The sequence below is a fragment of the Cavia porcellus genome, unplaced genomic scaffold, assembly GCF_034190915.1.
Source record: "Cavia porcellus strain 051 isolate PalLab524CR breed Dunkin Hartley unplaced genomic scaffold, mCavPor4.1 scaffold_12, whole genome shotgun sequence".
NCBI classification, from domain to species: domain Eukaryota; kingdom Metazoa; phylum Chordata; class Mammalia; order Rodentia; family Caviidae; genus Cavia; species Cavia porcellus.
In genome coordinates this window covers 62,095,359-62,110,952 of record NW_026947495.1, presented here as the reverse complement: position 1 = coordinate 62,110,952, position 15,594 = coordinate 62,095,359, and the positions used below count along the sequence as shown (strand labels likewise).

At 42.5% G+C, this 15,594-nt stretch overlaps 1 protein-coding gene across 2 annotated transcripts in view; it reads left to right on the top strand.

Annotated features, from left to right (window-relative positions):
• Positions 1-15,594, top strand: part of Wipf1 (WAS/WASL interacting protein family member 1) — a 110,710-nt gene that overhangs the window by 38,754 nt on the left and 56,362 nt on the right. The gene's annotated exons all lie outside the window — the stretch shown is intronic.

The window sequence follows — 15,594 nt, the reverse complement described above, 5'->3', positions numbered from 1 at the left end:
ATGGCTTTGAGTGTAAGAGCCAGTGCATAGCTGGTAACCACACATTGTTAGAGGAACAAACGTTGAGCTATTATGGTGAAAATGATTCTCAGACTTTCTTCCCCTTTAGAACTTCTGTGCCTTAAAAAAAAGCTTAAAATGCCTGTTAAGTAACTTTATTTTGTGGAATGCAGCTAAGCCTCTTCTCATTTTTTATCAGTGTAAATATGAAGCAAGGCAGATCAGCTTGTGTTTGCAGACATACATGGGGAATTCATAGGGCGTTAGAGAACACAGAAACGCTGTGTGTGACAAGGTGCCACAAACAAGTTCTTCGTTTCTATATACTTTTCATCTCATAAAACACATCTTTTGGCTTGTTAAATAATTTTTCACTTCCATAAATTCTTCACTTTATTCTATTTTCTCTCCCCTCACCACACACACACACACACACACACACACACACACACACACAAATGAGAGCAGACAAAAAGGGGTTTGAGTGAGAAGAGGAAGTCCTCTGCCTGCTCCAGTTTAAGAAGCCAGTGCAGGCTGGAGCGGAGCTGAGCCGGGCTGGGAGAAGCCTGGCTGCCTGGTTACTAGAGCTTTTTGACCTTGGCGTTGCGTTTCTGATAGGAAGATTTGAAGAGTCTGTCCAAGAGCCAGAAAGATGGCTAGTGGGCAAAGACGAGTAGAAATGTGTATTAAAGTGCCAAAGAGTATTCAGCCTATGGCCACTGAGGGACAGTTTTGCTTAAAAAAAAAAAAAAAAAAAGATTCTGACAAAATGGCCTGCTGCTTTCAGACCTACAGTGAAAAAGGAAAATGTCTCAAATTTGAGTTAGGAAAAGGAAATTTCTTTGTTCTTGAATTGTTGCTAGCACCAGAGAGATTGCTGTTTTTTTCTGGATGGTTTAGAAAGCAGCCTAGATTGCTTCTCTGAGGCCATGATAATGTCTTGGCGGAGGCAGGGAGGTGATGAGAAAAGATTGGGGTTCTGAGCTTCCTGTTGCATCTTTACATTCCAGGCCCAAAATTTGTCCTGAAGAACAACAGAGGGGTGAAGGGTTGGTCGGCTCGTGCTTTGTTTATGTCTCAGTAATGTAAAATAACCAGGAGAGTGATGAAAAAGAAAAATCATTGTTAGTTGTGTCCTCATAGTTTTCATTTTTTACTACCATCTTGTGCAAGAAAATGGCGAGGAAGCTGGCCATAAGGGAGGGTGCTAAGTGGGGATCGCAGCCCTTGTGGTTTCAGAAACCTTTTCCTCACCATGTCTCACTTCGTGGTTTCATCGATGTGGGGACAGGTTGGCCTTTGCACAAATACCTGGAGGAGACAGGGAGAGGGAAAGTGCCGAAGGATGGCCCCCGAGCCCCTGGGCCCCCTGGCCACTCCGGATTCACTGCCCCTGAGCACCAGGAAGAGGCTTACGCTTGGCCGTGGCTGGACATCCCTCGAAGGAGCACGTCTTTCAGTTTTGTTTTGCTTTTTAAATTGATCGTAGTGCTTTGCTGTTCAGGGAGTTGTGTATTATGCTAATCTGTTGATGATAGTAGAAAAGCGCTTTTTATTTTGATAAAATACTTTCCAGATGGACCTGCTGTCTTTTTTGTGAATGCATCCTTCCAAAGGCTGTTCCATTTCTTCTCTCCCTAGCCATTTCTAGGCCCCATTTCCAGCTTTCTGCTTGTGCTGTGTTCTTTTGCTTTTAAGACATAAGGGATGATTTATTAGAGGGCTATTATTCTGCAGCACCTCTGCTCCCCAGGCCTGGAAGCGCTCTGAAAAAGAGAGGACGTGGAGGCAGAAAGTGGTAGACCATGTTGGTGATGGAGAACATCTGGAATAATTTTTTTTCCTTTGGTATACTGGGGATTGAGCCCCACATGCTGGGCATGAATTATTGGTATCACCATCACATTGGGAAATACTCAGAACAGTGTGTTTGGCCTTGTTTGTAATTGTGATAAAATATACATAGTGTAACATTACTGTACCATTCAGTAGTATTAAGCATAATTCACATTGTGAGCTAGTCTCCAGGATTTTTCCATCTTGCAAATCTGAAACTCTGTACCTATTAAACAACTTCCTTTTCCCTTACAACTTCATTTTCCCTTTTCTACCAGCCCCTGGAAACCACCATTCTATTTTCTGTTACTAAGTTTGACTCCTCTAGGTACCCCATATAAGAGGAATTATATAATATTTGTTTTCCTGTGACTTCTTTTTATTTTAATTAGCATGATGTCTTTAAGGTTCATCCATGTTGTAGCATCTCAGTGTTTTCTTCCTTATTAAGGCCAAGTATTCCATTATATGTCTGTCACATTTTCTATATCCATAAATCCACCAGGGTGGCTTTTGGCTGTTGTGAATAATGTAGCTATGAACATGGGTTTACAAAGCTATATCCAGAACTGGTATTTGTTGCTGGATCATGTGGTGCTTTTGAGTTAAGCTTTTGTCATCATCCAGTCCTCTCATACCACCCTCCTTCCAAACATACAGACTCAAAGGTATCTCTGATTACAGGATCATTATCATTTTCCTTTATGCATGCGGGCTCAACAAAATGTTTATATCTTGCTTTTTGGTAGTAAGGATCCAAATAGGACTTGGGCTATTGTCTCAGGAAACTGAGCAAGCTTCTTCTGGGGGTGTGGCTAAGTATAGCTGGTAGGTATTTAGATCACTAATTTTCTGGAAGGAAATGTAGGAAAGATGTGATGGGCAACCTGACACTTTGCTGGGTGGGTGGTGGTGCTTTTGCTGGAGGTCTGTCTTCTATAAAGGATTACGAATGCTAATGTAGATTCTGTGACACTACTGTACGCCTGATTGATTTTTTACTCTGTCATTTCAGTTTCCCTGTTGCTTCATTAGTTGGAAGATTAGTACTGTTTAACGCTCCCCCATCAGATTATAACAAGAACAGTTGCATTTATTTATGAAAGGATATAGAATATATCTGGTGGCAAAGAATAAACTGGGAAAAGATGGTTCTTGAAGTGAAACTCCATCATGATACGATGAACTAAATGTAAGAAGTACTTATTCTGTGATGATATGACATTCTATGTCACTTCTACCAGGAGGTGTTCATATGCCACTAACACTGTAATTTCTCAATGCTAGTAAGAAATTACTAGCATTGATGCTAACCAGCTAGACATTAGTGTCTGCTTTGATATTTTTGGTATGAATGATACTATTTTTGTCCTTGTGTGTTCATGCTTAGACTTAAATATGTCACATTTTAAGTTAACTCATTGTGTTGGATTATAATGCTATCATGGCTGAAAACAAGAGAGTTGTAGTAGGGCATGTATTTGCACACACACACGCACACACACACACACATATACAATGGAAAAAAATTTGGGTCTGTATTTCCTCATTAGATAGTATCTTGGAGCCTAAATTATTTGGAATATGCTGCTAACCTCAGACTAGGAGTTTATGCACATGTTTTGCATATGAATTTGTTTGGAGTGTTTGATATTGGTCTGCTGTTCTTCCACTCAATCACTGATTTATGAATGGCAGTGATTCTGAGTCCCTTCTTTGATTTTCAGTCTAGCAATAGAAAGCTTCGGTTTTCTTTAAAGATTCTAGAATCCCCAGAGTGATCCCAACTCCTAAGAGCCAGGAGTAGGCCCAGTAGCAGGTCTGCACATTTCCTCTCCAGGCTGCTGTACAGAAGCCTGCACAGAGGGAGTCCTGAAAGAATCTCTGTCCCAACTCTGCTTCTCACGTAGGTGTCACCAGGACTTCTCCAGAACCTCTTAGAAAGCAAGTAAATGAATGCCTTCAACTCTCTCTCTTCTTTCTTCTCTGGTCTTCTTTCTTTTCCATCTTTCACATCTGCCATTGCATGACCATCAGCCTCAGAAAACTCAGGCCTGAGTGGAGGTAGGCGGACAGTATGCTTCCTCCACGGCCCTGTTCTCCAGACGATTTAATAACCTTCCCTGCAAAACAGAGACAGATCAATGCTGATGAGCATAGTTTCCAGAATAAAAATATTTGAGAAGTTTCATTAAGGAAAAATAATGTTATGAGATAGATCCTGATGAATCAGGAAAGATGAAGAGTTTACTTTTTAAAGACTTCTTTTGAGGGTTTTTATGAAAGTAGCCATAAAGGAAAAAGGCCCATATGAAAGGCCAAAGATAATTTTCTCCAAAAGACAAAACTGTCAGATTATTTTAAAAGTATTTTTTCCCTCTGTTTCAGTGCCAGGAACATCTGGCCTTGGGAAAAGTTTAGGAACAAGGCTTTCAAATGCTGTTTCATTATTTAAAACTTAAAGCGATAGATAAAAAAAATAGTATCTTGTTTTTTGGTTTTTTAAATGGAAAGACCTTAGGAGAGTTTTATCCCCTCAGTTTTACACTTGGAAACTAAAATCCAGAAAGATCAGGTGATTTGTCTGTGGTCACTTTGCTTATTAGAGATAGCAGTAAGCATAAACTAAACCCCTGGCTGCAGCACTGGTGACACAACCTAAGCAATGCCAAGGGGTCCTCAGGACTTGAAATATGGATATAGATGTCCTCTGGGATCCACAGAAGCCAGACCCATGCCTAATGGGAGTAGAATGAGACTGGCGATTCAGCAGAGTGGCCTCGACTTAATTCCTGGGAGGCACCCTAATGTAGTTGTGATTTTGCAGGCAGAAACCAAATCCATCCTGCCTGGAGAAGGTTTGTATGCAATGCCCTAGTCCTTCGGGAGCAAAGGACAGGCCCAGAGAGAAACAGTTACCAGTGGATCCAAGATAGGACAGGAAAAGGGATCCTAATCTTGTGGACATGAGAAGTATGGATGAAGATCTGTTATGAAGTACAGATGAACATAAGGACTTATATTTCCCTACCAGCAAGCAAGCAGTTCATTCTGCAGGGGACCAATCTGATTCAGCTCTGCACACCCTGCAGGTTGAGGGCTAGGTCCCCAAATCTGCTTTCCACCCCAACTGGCCCAGGTGGTTCTGTCTGCATACCTGACTGCTGGCTATAAACGGTTCTTCCTCGAAGCTCCCCCTTAGGTTCAGTTGATTTTTAGAGCAGCTCATGGAATTCAGGAAACACTTATGTCTACCGGCTTATTATAGAAGTTATTACTAAACCAGATGTGCTGGTACATGTCTATAATTTCAGTACTCAGGTGGCTGAGGCAGGAGGAAATTTGCCATGAGTTTAAAGCCAGCCTGGGTTATATAGTGAGTTCAAGTCCAGTCTGAACTATATAGCGAGACTGTTTTGAATAAACCAAAATCAAAGGAAAAGATAGCTGATATGAAAAATTCTATAAATCTCATGGGCTGACCAGTGTGAGACCTTGGTTCAACCAAATAAAATTACAAAAGAGTACAGGTGAGGAGATGCACAGGGTGAGATGTAGGAGAAGGGACTGGCTTGCCCTCAGGAACCCTGGTATTTGCTGTCAGGAAGCTCTCCAAGCCTGTCCTTTTGAGGTTTTGTGGCAACATCTTTGCATATCTAATGCTAACAGACTGGCTGAGGAAAGCTCCTTGGCCTCTCTGTGCAGCATTCCTTCCTCCAGGCACAGTGCAGGAAGGGTGGCCCACGGGCTAGCTCCCAGACAAAGCTTAGCGCAGATTAGTATTTTCTTTACCTGACGAGGTAAAAAGAAATTCTGCTTTCATAGCTTACCTTGGGGAAGGGATTATGAGCCAAGAAGCAGAAACAAAAACCAAAATGTATGGTTTTAAGATTCTTCCCTGGCAAACAACTGCCCCAGTGGCAGCTGTCTTTTTTGTTTCTCTGCAAAATGCAACATGCATCATTAAGAGAGGAAAATGAGACCTAGTGTTTGGGTCCTGTCATTGGATGTTTTGAATAGGTTTCTACTTTCCCCTCTCCGTCTCCCCCTCCCTGTCTCCTTTCCCTGGGTCCCTGCCTTCTGCCCCATCTCCCTGTCTCTTGCGCTCTCCTCAATTCAGAAATTGATCACTTTCCACACATGTCTTTTGTACTACCTGGGAATGTGAGCCATAGTCTGTGAACCTGAGACATCCTCCATGATGGCTTCTGTTAGGAGGTTAGATGGTGAAGAATGCTGTGAAGAACAGCAGGGTGAAGAAGAACAGAGGCCCGGTGGTGGGCATGTGGGTTTCAGTGGGGTGGTTAGGGTGACTGTCGTGGAGATGATGCAGACTTGCAGCAGGGAGGAGACTTGCTGCACATTCCTGGGAGAAGGCACAGGATGATGAGGCAGGAGCATGCCTAGAGTACTTGGGGAATACCAAGGAGCCAGCATGACCCGCACAGTAAATAATGAGGAGGAAGAAGTTGGCACCAGACCCTGGAGATCCGAGTAGGCTGGTGTAGGGCCCATGTTTCACTGAGAGCACGGGAAGTCAAAGATCTGACTGCATGTAGCACTCCTGGATGCTGCATCAGTAGATCTAGGAATGAAGCAGCAGGAAAGAGAGACCATTTAGGAGGCTGGCGCTGCACTCTCATGGTAAACCGTGATACTGTGTACCAGGACATCAGCAGTACAGGTAGCATAGATAGAGTCTGGGTATTTTGAAGGCAGAACCAACAAGATTAAGTGTTGGATTGAACAATATGTGGGAGAGGGGAGTCAAGGAAGATTCCAGTTTGGGGCTTAAGGACAGGAAGATTTGGAAGTACCACCAGACTGAGATGGGGCAAGGCTATCAGCAGAATGCTTTGGAGTAGAGGGGGGAGATACTAGGAGTCTGGTTTGGGATAACTAAGTTTGAGCTGTCTGTTAGATACCCATGTAAAGATGTCAAGTGGAAAGTTATACACTTCTAGATATAGAAGTAAAAATTCATTTTTCTCAATGGTCTTACTGGTTTAATATCTTAAAAGTCCTGTAAAGAAATATGGAATGGGACTCTACATAGTATCTTACTCATGGCTCGGTTTCTAGGACTGAAATCAGATAGAATTCTTCTACAGAAGCCCTTGGTGCCAACCAGCAGCCGCTGGCCCAGGCTGCTCTCAGAAGGCACCTGGTAAGGGAGACTGCCAGCCAGCGTCCCAGGAAGACATAGGGAGGGGTTCTGTGGGCCTTAGAAATGGTTCAGACCTGGAAGCCTCTGCTCTGAGTTTAGGAAGGAGGACTGGGCTCCGTCCTGACAGTGCTGGCCACTCAGAGCACTACTGGCAGCCAGGTGAGCTCCCACAGGAGAAGCCCCCAACAGGTGACATTCAGCCTTTATTGGTTCTGATGTGGATGCACTGGTTGTTAATGTTTCAGAACCAGCTAATGAATTGTCATGTCCTTGACAAAGGGACCTTGTGGAGTCAAAGGCACGTCCCTTTGATTTGACTCCACAACTGAAGGGTTAGTGCCAGGCACAGTGAAGCCCGCCCCAGGACCCTGCTGTAACATGAGACATAGTCCTGACTACTTAGTGTGTATGTTTTGTGGTTGTAAAAGATCTTGACTGTTGGCCTTGTTCCACCCTGATAAAATGAGATGCTGAAAGCACTTCTGGGAACTGGTGATGAGAGATTTTGATTGAGGTCCAGGAGATAAATCTGAAACCTGCAGTTGTAGGCTCCTAGTTCACTGATTCTGTGATACGGGCTTGTTGATCCATCCCACTTTGTTCTTCACAACCCAGAAGGAGAGTGGCTGCAGCATTATAACCAGAAGAGTGATAAGCAGAGTTGATGTAGGGCCCCTAGAACAAAACTTTGGTTCATGTTTTGAGGAGACCCCAAACTGGAGAAGGTTTGCATTCTGCAGGAAAACATCTTCCCCATACTTGCTTTCTACTCAGTCCTACTTGTCATTACAAAAGTGATTGTTACTTCGAACCACAGTTAGTTTGCTCTCATGGCTCATTTGTGGCCACCTGCCCAGCGTAGGTGAAAGCTTCATTATCGGCCTAGCTCCACTAATCCTAATTTATTGGGGCCAAACACTTGCCTTTTGCAGCTGTGAGGGAAGCTTTCAAAGTTGATTTATTTCTGAGTGGACCAGCAGTACCACATTGTTTATTTTAAAAAAAAAATCTTTCACAAACACAGTAAATGCCCACAGCTGGGAGATTCCAGGGCCATGTTAGGAATGTTTGTGCCCATTATCAAAGCACCAGGCTAATTTTTAAATGGTGCAAAATACACTGCATATTTTAACACAGAAGCTTTCTTTTAACCTGAAGTTTATGAACTAGGTGGGGAAAATAGTACTACTTTATTTTCACTAATCCCGAACTGAAATTTTGCATGCCTTTTGACTAGGAATATAGCCAGTGTGCTGCAGTAGCATTAGCAGTACTTGTGACCTCGTCATCAATAGAAATCACAGGTGTTCTATGTCACGATGAGGTAGGCAGCCTAGAAGATGGTACCAGTGACCCCTGCCTCCTGAGATCATGACTTGGATTTAATGGCTCTCTTTTGGTGACTGAAGTGTGGCAGAGAGGATGAGGTGTGACTTCTTAGACTTGTTATTAAAAGACTGCAGCTTCCATCTCAGTTTTCTCTGCCTATCTTGGTCAACCTGAGGGAAGCCAGTTCTACATTAGGTCCTGCCTAGAGCAACAGGCATGTGGCACAGAGCTGAGCGAGGGGCTGGTCCAGCACCCGGTGGGGACTTGAGTACCCCCAGCTGCCTGAATATGAGCACAGAAGCAGGTTCTCCCTCTGTCAGACCTTCAAAGAGCACACAGCCCCATCTCCCACTCAGTTGCAGCCTTATGACAGCTAAAGGCACCCTGCCTTGCCTTGAGACTCTATAATACGTGTGTGTTGTTTAAGCTGCTCAGGTCTAGGGCACTTTATTATAGAACAGTTAATTAATATACATTTCAATTGAAGATATCTCCAAATATTTTTGTGTTCATCACTATCCTGAATTTATAGTAGTTATTATGCAACTAGATATTGTTACTTAATGCATGAAGACACACATATATTCATGTATATCAAATTTGTTTTAAACCATTTTGATGCTCTACATTTCCACCAAAGAAATTTACCAGCTCTGAGTTCTTAAAGCTTTTAGGCTTTACAAACAATACATTATCAAAATCAATCAGTTAACAAGGAAAAATACTCAGAGGGCATTATGATAGGTATAGTTGTCTCGCTGTTTGAGGTTTATAGTTGAAAGCTCAGTTTCCAAACTTAGCAGCTCTGGAACCTTGGAAAGTTGAAATGATAATTTCCAGAAAGATAGGGCTGATGCCCAGAGTGTCTAAGAATTGGCAGGCATTGAAGCTAATCTGTCAGAATTAATTCCAGCCTGAGAGACAATCAACAGGTACTGATGAGCATCGCTTGTGGGAGAGCAGAGCGCAGTGGAATGGCGCATGCCCTAAGTTCTCCCGGCCAGAGCAGGATCTACCAGAGCTACTTTCCCATCCCTCCTGGGACCATATTTCTGAGGTTCAGCAATCCTAGCACTGCTTTTGGGAAATATATGGATAAACTCATTTCAGGAAATAAATGGATAAACATTCATTATTTGAATAATTATTATAATATGCACAAGAAAAATGAATAATACTATTCAGATTTGGGAAATAGTTTCTGATTGATACTCAAGTATGATTGATAGTTCTGGTTGATACTCAAGTATGTAGATTTTCTTTAGAATTAGCTAAATAAAAGTACTAATTAAATTACAGTCATGTCAGTTTACAACAAAGGCATGTTCTGAGAAATGCATCATTAGGCAATTTTGTCATTGTGCAAATACTATGTATGTACTTACACAAACTACAATCGTGCAAAGCAGTAAAATCTTCTGTGACCACTACCACCCATGTGGTCTGTTGTGGGCTGAAGTGTCATTATGCCTTTCCTGAGTGTATATCATTTTGGTAGGGCACAGGTTTCATAAAATTATGAAGTCAGTTACAAGTGTTTGAAGTTTGGCAACTGCAGCCTTGAGAAATTTATCAGGAAACCACATATACATACATTGAGATCTAAGTTTAATCAGGCTGCTGTCAGATTGTTTAATAGCTGTGAGGCCAGGAATAAAGGAAAGCAGTCTCTGTGCTTTAGGTCTCCTAAGTTTCTAGTAACATGTTAACAGCTACCCTCCACCCTCCAGCCCAGGTGATGCCAAGGGATGGAAGTGGCTTGGAGAGCCCAACAATCTTCATCATTGTTTTCTAGTATGTAAGACTCAGCTCCATTTAATTTAATTACACAAATTCCAAGACTTGAAACATTTTCTTATTGCTGCCCTTATATAGGTTGCTGTATAATCCTGCCTAATCTAATGCAGTGGCCACTTAAAATGAGGCCAGGCTACATTGAGACATTAGGTTTTTGAAGACTAAGTACAGAAAGAAAAATAACTCATTAGAGATTTTAATATTAATATGTTTTATGTTATATAAAATATTTTTCTCTTTTGATACTGGAGATTAAACTCAAAACCTTTACACCAAGCTACATCTCCCTCTCCTTTTAAAATGATTTTGAGGCAGAATCTCACAAAATTGCTAAATTCACTCAAATTTATAATCTTCTTCCTCAGCCTCCCAGGGAGCTGAGATTATGCCATGCACCACTACTAGCATAAAATGTGTCCTTAAAGCTAATCTCACCAGTTTCACATCACTTTTTAAAAATGTAGCTACTAGAAAAATTATAATTTTTGTGTTTGTCATTTATTTATTTATTTTTGAGGCAGGGTCTCACTATGTATCCCAGGCTGGCTTCTAACTCACAGTGATCTTCCTGCTGCAGCCTCCCAAGTGCTGAAATTACAAGTGGATGTCCCCGTGCCCGGCTGGTATTCTGTTTGTAATGGACAGTGCTCTTTTCCCTATTTGCAGACAAGAGGAAGTATACAGGTTGGGGTGGGGCAATGGGGGAGAACTGGTCGGCAGTTGCAGCTGTAACTGATTCTGCTGGCCTTTAGCTCTGCTTGTCCCTCCCTTGATCTCCAGATTTATATTCCCTTTGGCTTTTCCAGATGTACCTGGTATCCTGCTGGATCTTAAGCACAATGGGTGGAAATCTCTTCCATCCAAAAGCTGGCTCTCCTCCTTGTTTGCCTTTCTCATTAATGGAACCTGCATCTAATCATCCCCTACGTCGTGTTATTTCTTCTGTTAAATATTTTGCAGCTCCATCTCCTCATTTATATTTCCATTGCCCCAGCCCCTAACTGAGGCCTGCAAGCCTGAGGGCAGCACCGGTGTAGTAACTGGCCTACCCCCAACAGCTCCAGTCCTTTCCTATCCTGCCATTGGAATGAGCTTACTAAAGCACAGATTTGGCCTAGCACCTCTGGTAACCCAGCTTTCTGGGTCCCCAATACCACCAGGCAAAAGTCCAAATTCCTGAGCATAACCTGTCTTCAGAACAGCCTTCCAGCTTCATTTTGCACTGGGGCTCTTGTTTCCAGGCCACTGTGGTTAGCTGTATCTGCCAGAACCAGTCCCCAGACCCTGCTTGAGTCTCACTGCTGGGGACTCTTCTCCCTCCTGATTCAAGCACAGAGGAGAATTGTTCATGGCACAGTGGGCAGAAAACAGAGAGAGAGAGAGCTCAAGATAGGAGAGAGGGAGATGTACCTTCCCAGACCATAGTACAGCCTCCCCCAACCAGGCTTCATCTCCCAAATCACATTTAGTTATAAACTCATCAGTAGACTAATCTGCTTATAAATTTAACCCCCATGATCCAGTCACCTCCCAAAAGTCCCACTTATGAGCACATGAAGCTTTGGGGGAACATGTAGATATAAACCGTAACACTTAACCCCTGGCCCTCAAAAACTTATGCCAATCCATTTATGGAAAATGGAAAATTAATTTATCTCTTAAAAATTGCCAAAGCCCTAATAGTTTTAGTGGTGCTGAAAAGTCCCAGTCCAAAGTCTTCTAGGAGATTTAAAGCAAACTCTTAGCAGTGAGCACCTGTAAAAATCAAAAGAAAGCTAAACACTGCCAATACAGGAAGGCAAAAGGTAAACATTACCATTCCAAAAGGTAGAAATACGAGTGTAAACAGGAATGGGGCCAAAGCAAGACCTTCCCTGGGGCAATCATTAAATCCTATAGTTGTATATCCAGCCCCCTGGCCACATTGTGGTGATAGGGCCCCACCTCTGTGGCACTGCTGGTGGTTGTAGCTCTCATCTCTCATGGTTTCTTCTTTGGGTTGGCCTTGCTCACTCCTTGAGGCTTTCCTCAGACTTGCCAGAGTTGTTTTGGTTTTCCAACATCCTGGAGTCTCCAGTGCGTTGTCAGCTTCACATACTGCCTTCTCTGGAGTACACTGCCTGGCCTCCCAACACTTCTTCTGAAATCTGGGTGGAAACCCTCCTGACATACAACTCTTGCATTTTTGTGTATGCCTAAAACAAGCACCATGTGTATGATAGTCAAGTCTACTGGCCCTCTGGAACAGTAGCCAGGCTTCCTTGGATCATGGTTGTAGGTTCTTTGAGTGCCTGGATGACTGAGCACTACAAACTGAATTCTGAGTAACAAATTCCTTAGGTTGCTGCTATTATGGAGTGCAGTGCCCTAGGGCTGTCTTTATTCAAAGCAAAACTTTCATATTTGCTGATTTTGAGCCTGTGAAGGGTGGGGCCTTCCTATTGTTCAGTAGTAAAGTACTTGACTTCTTTTTAATATTAATCCTTTTAGCAGCCAAACTCTCCTCTGCTGCATCTTTCCAGGATCCAAATTTATCTAGAACTTCCTTTCTTGCCAAATTCAAAACTTTTTAAATCATTCAGCTGGGCTGAATTTTCAATTTGAACTAGCTAAAAGCTCCCAACAGTACCTAAGCCACAACCCAAATGTTTGGCTGCCTTGACATTTCCTCTGCCAGGTTAATTAATTCACTGCTGTAAACTTTAATCTCTCTAAAAGTCTCAGGACAGAAGCAAAATGTATACATATTTTTCTACCCATGTATAACATATATGGTCAAGAGTCCAACTGCCAGTGGAGTCCTTGTTCCCAACAGAAACCTCCTGAGCCTGATCTTTTCCATCTGATTTTTTATCAGCATTCTGGTCTTCAAAGCTCTTACTATAATCTTCCATCAAGATTGGCTCACAGCATGCTAGGGCTGCTTCTCCAGCCAGCATCTCCAAACTGTGAACCAATTTTGAAGGCCACTGAACCACATGGTCAGATAGTGATCCCACTTCTGGTACTCAAATCTGTCTTAGTCGCTTTCTTATCACTGAGACCGAGTGTCTTGGTTACTTTTCTCTCGTTGCTGAGGCAAAATATTCAACACCCCAAATCAAGGAAGGAAAGGTTTATTCAGCTCACAGGTTGTGAAGGTTTCAATCTATACTTGGCTGGTTCCAAGGCTAAGTGGCACGTGGCAGAGGGTAGCAGTTCATAGTAGCCAGAAGACAGCAAAAGCAACAAGGGAGGAGTGCAAGACTCTGTGCCTGGGCGGGGGGGGGGGGGGGGGGGAGCACTCACACCCATAATCCCGGCATTGGAGCACGAATCAATCACAAATGGTAGAGGCCTATTCCTATGACTATACAAGATTTTGGGGGGACATCCAGACACAAACTGTAACACCCAATACCCATTACCCACAATTTAAAGTAGAAAAGGTTTATTTTGGTTCACAGTTTGTAGAGGTTCAGTCCATAGTCATCTGGTTCCAAGGCAGGGTGGCATGGCACAGGGGAGTGGCAGAGGAGAGCAGGAGCAGATAGAGACCTCAAGGGAAGAGGACTGAGATAGACCCTTCAAAGGCCTCAGCCCAGCACCCACCTTCTCCAACAAGGCATTACCCCCTCCAGCTCACACTTACAGTGAATTACTCCACTGATAAATATCACACCCCCATAATTCAGTTACCACTCAAAAGCCCTGCTCATAAGCATGTGAGGCTTTGGAGGGAAATCTAGTTATAAATCTCAGCAGGCCATTTGCACTATGTATCAAGTGATAATTGTTGAAACTCTTCGATCTATTGTAACTGTTTCTGTTTCCTGTAATTTATTCTGTAGCATAATCTTAGATGCACAAAGGACTTTGATAAGAATATTGACATCATCATAATTATGAAAACCTAGAAAGAACTAAATGACTGTCAATAGAAGAATATTAAAGAAATATTACAGTCATCATGTTTTCAAAGGATATTTAATGGCATGAAAGGTAACAAAAGCTAGATTCAAAACTATACACATTATAATCCTAATTTTAAAATAATTAAAGATGGGTAAGCACTAGAAGGAAATATTCTCAACTGTTAACAATGTATATTTCTGCATAGTAGCATTATAAGTAACTTACCTTCTTTAAACGTGCATAGGTTCTCCGTTTTGCACAATAGCCTTGTGTTACTGGAATAATTTGGTAAAAGAGTTATTTAGGCTGTATGAAATTCCTGTTAGATGCAAAGTCACATGCTGGTGCTGTAAAGGTTGAATGCTGAGAGGATATGACACCTGGTACCTGATAGCATTAACTTGCAAGGCTGTAGACATAAAGAAGTGCCTTTCTGAGCAGTGAGGACCCATGAGTGAACAATTTGCCTGTGATGAGCCCTGATAAAAAGAGGAAACAGTCACAGCATCTCTCATCAGGTATCACCCGGGCAGAGTGTACCCTTGCTCTGCAGCGTGCATGGGGACACTATCACACTGCCAACAGGCAATGCTCTTTCAGAGCTGGTCCTACCCAGCATGAACAGGACATGTTGCCATCCCCTTGGTCTAGCTCTGGCCCTGAACCCTAGGAAGGCCTCCAGGGAATCCATCTCACCACAGCTGCTCTTGTCATGGTGAATTTTTATTATAAGTACTTTTTATAAATTATATCAGTAATCTTGGGATATAATAAATGGTTATATAATCACTGTATGTACAAAGATAGGGTGCAATACATACAAGGTCACATTTAAACCCTGGAAGTCCCATTTCTAGCACAGTGTGTACAGACCAAGTCTTTTCCTGCTTAATATAAGGTACCTGAGGACTAGAACAGGGCTGAGTCTTCTACATGGCTTCCAAAATGCCCAGCAGCTCTTGGCACATAGTAAGCATTTATTAGTTCTTCAATTAGTAAACATATACATAAGTCTGTAAGATTCCTAATAAATGGAACCAAGAAAAATGCTAATTGTGAGAAGGTTGATGAATAATAAGCAGATCCTCTCTCAGGCTTCCTTAGTAGAGGGGCTGTACATAAGGATGAACAGTGGAGGAGACAGGAAGTCCAGGACGGTACCAGAGGGAGGCACCTACTGGCTAGAGGCAAGGACTCTGAGGCTAAACCATTTAAATTCAGATAATTTCTGTCACTTATAAACTGTGTGGCCTTGGTCAAGTTATTTAATTTCTCTGTGCTTCAATCTCATCATTGTCATCATATTGATCACCTTTAATTTTGTGAGATTTGAATGAATTGATAATACTTGTGAAAGTGCCTGGAACACTCCTGGGCATGCAGTGAGAGCTCCATAATGTTAGTTATTGTTATTCTTTTGTTTTGTTTTGAGACAGAGTCTCACTGTGTAGTTTAGGCTGGCTTTGAACTCATGGTGATCCTCCTGCCCTGGCATTCTGAGTGCTGGGATTATGGGTGTGCAACACCACACCTGCCTAGTTATTGTTATTCTTAGCACTGATACACTTAGA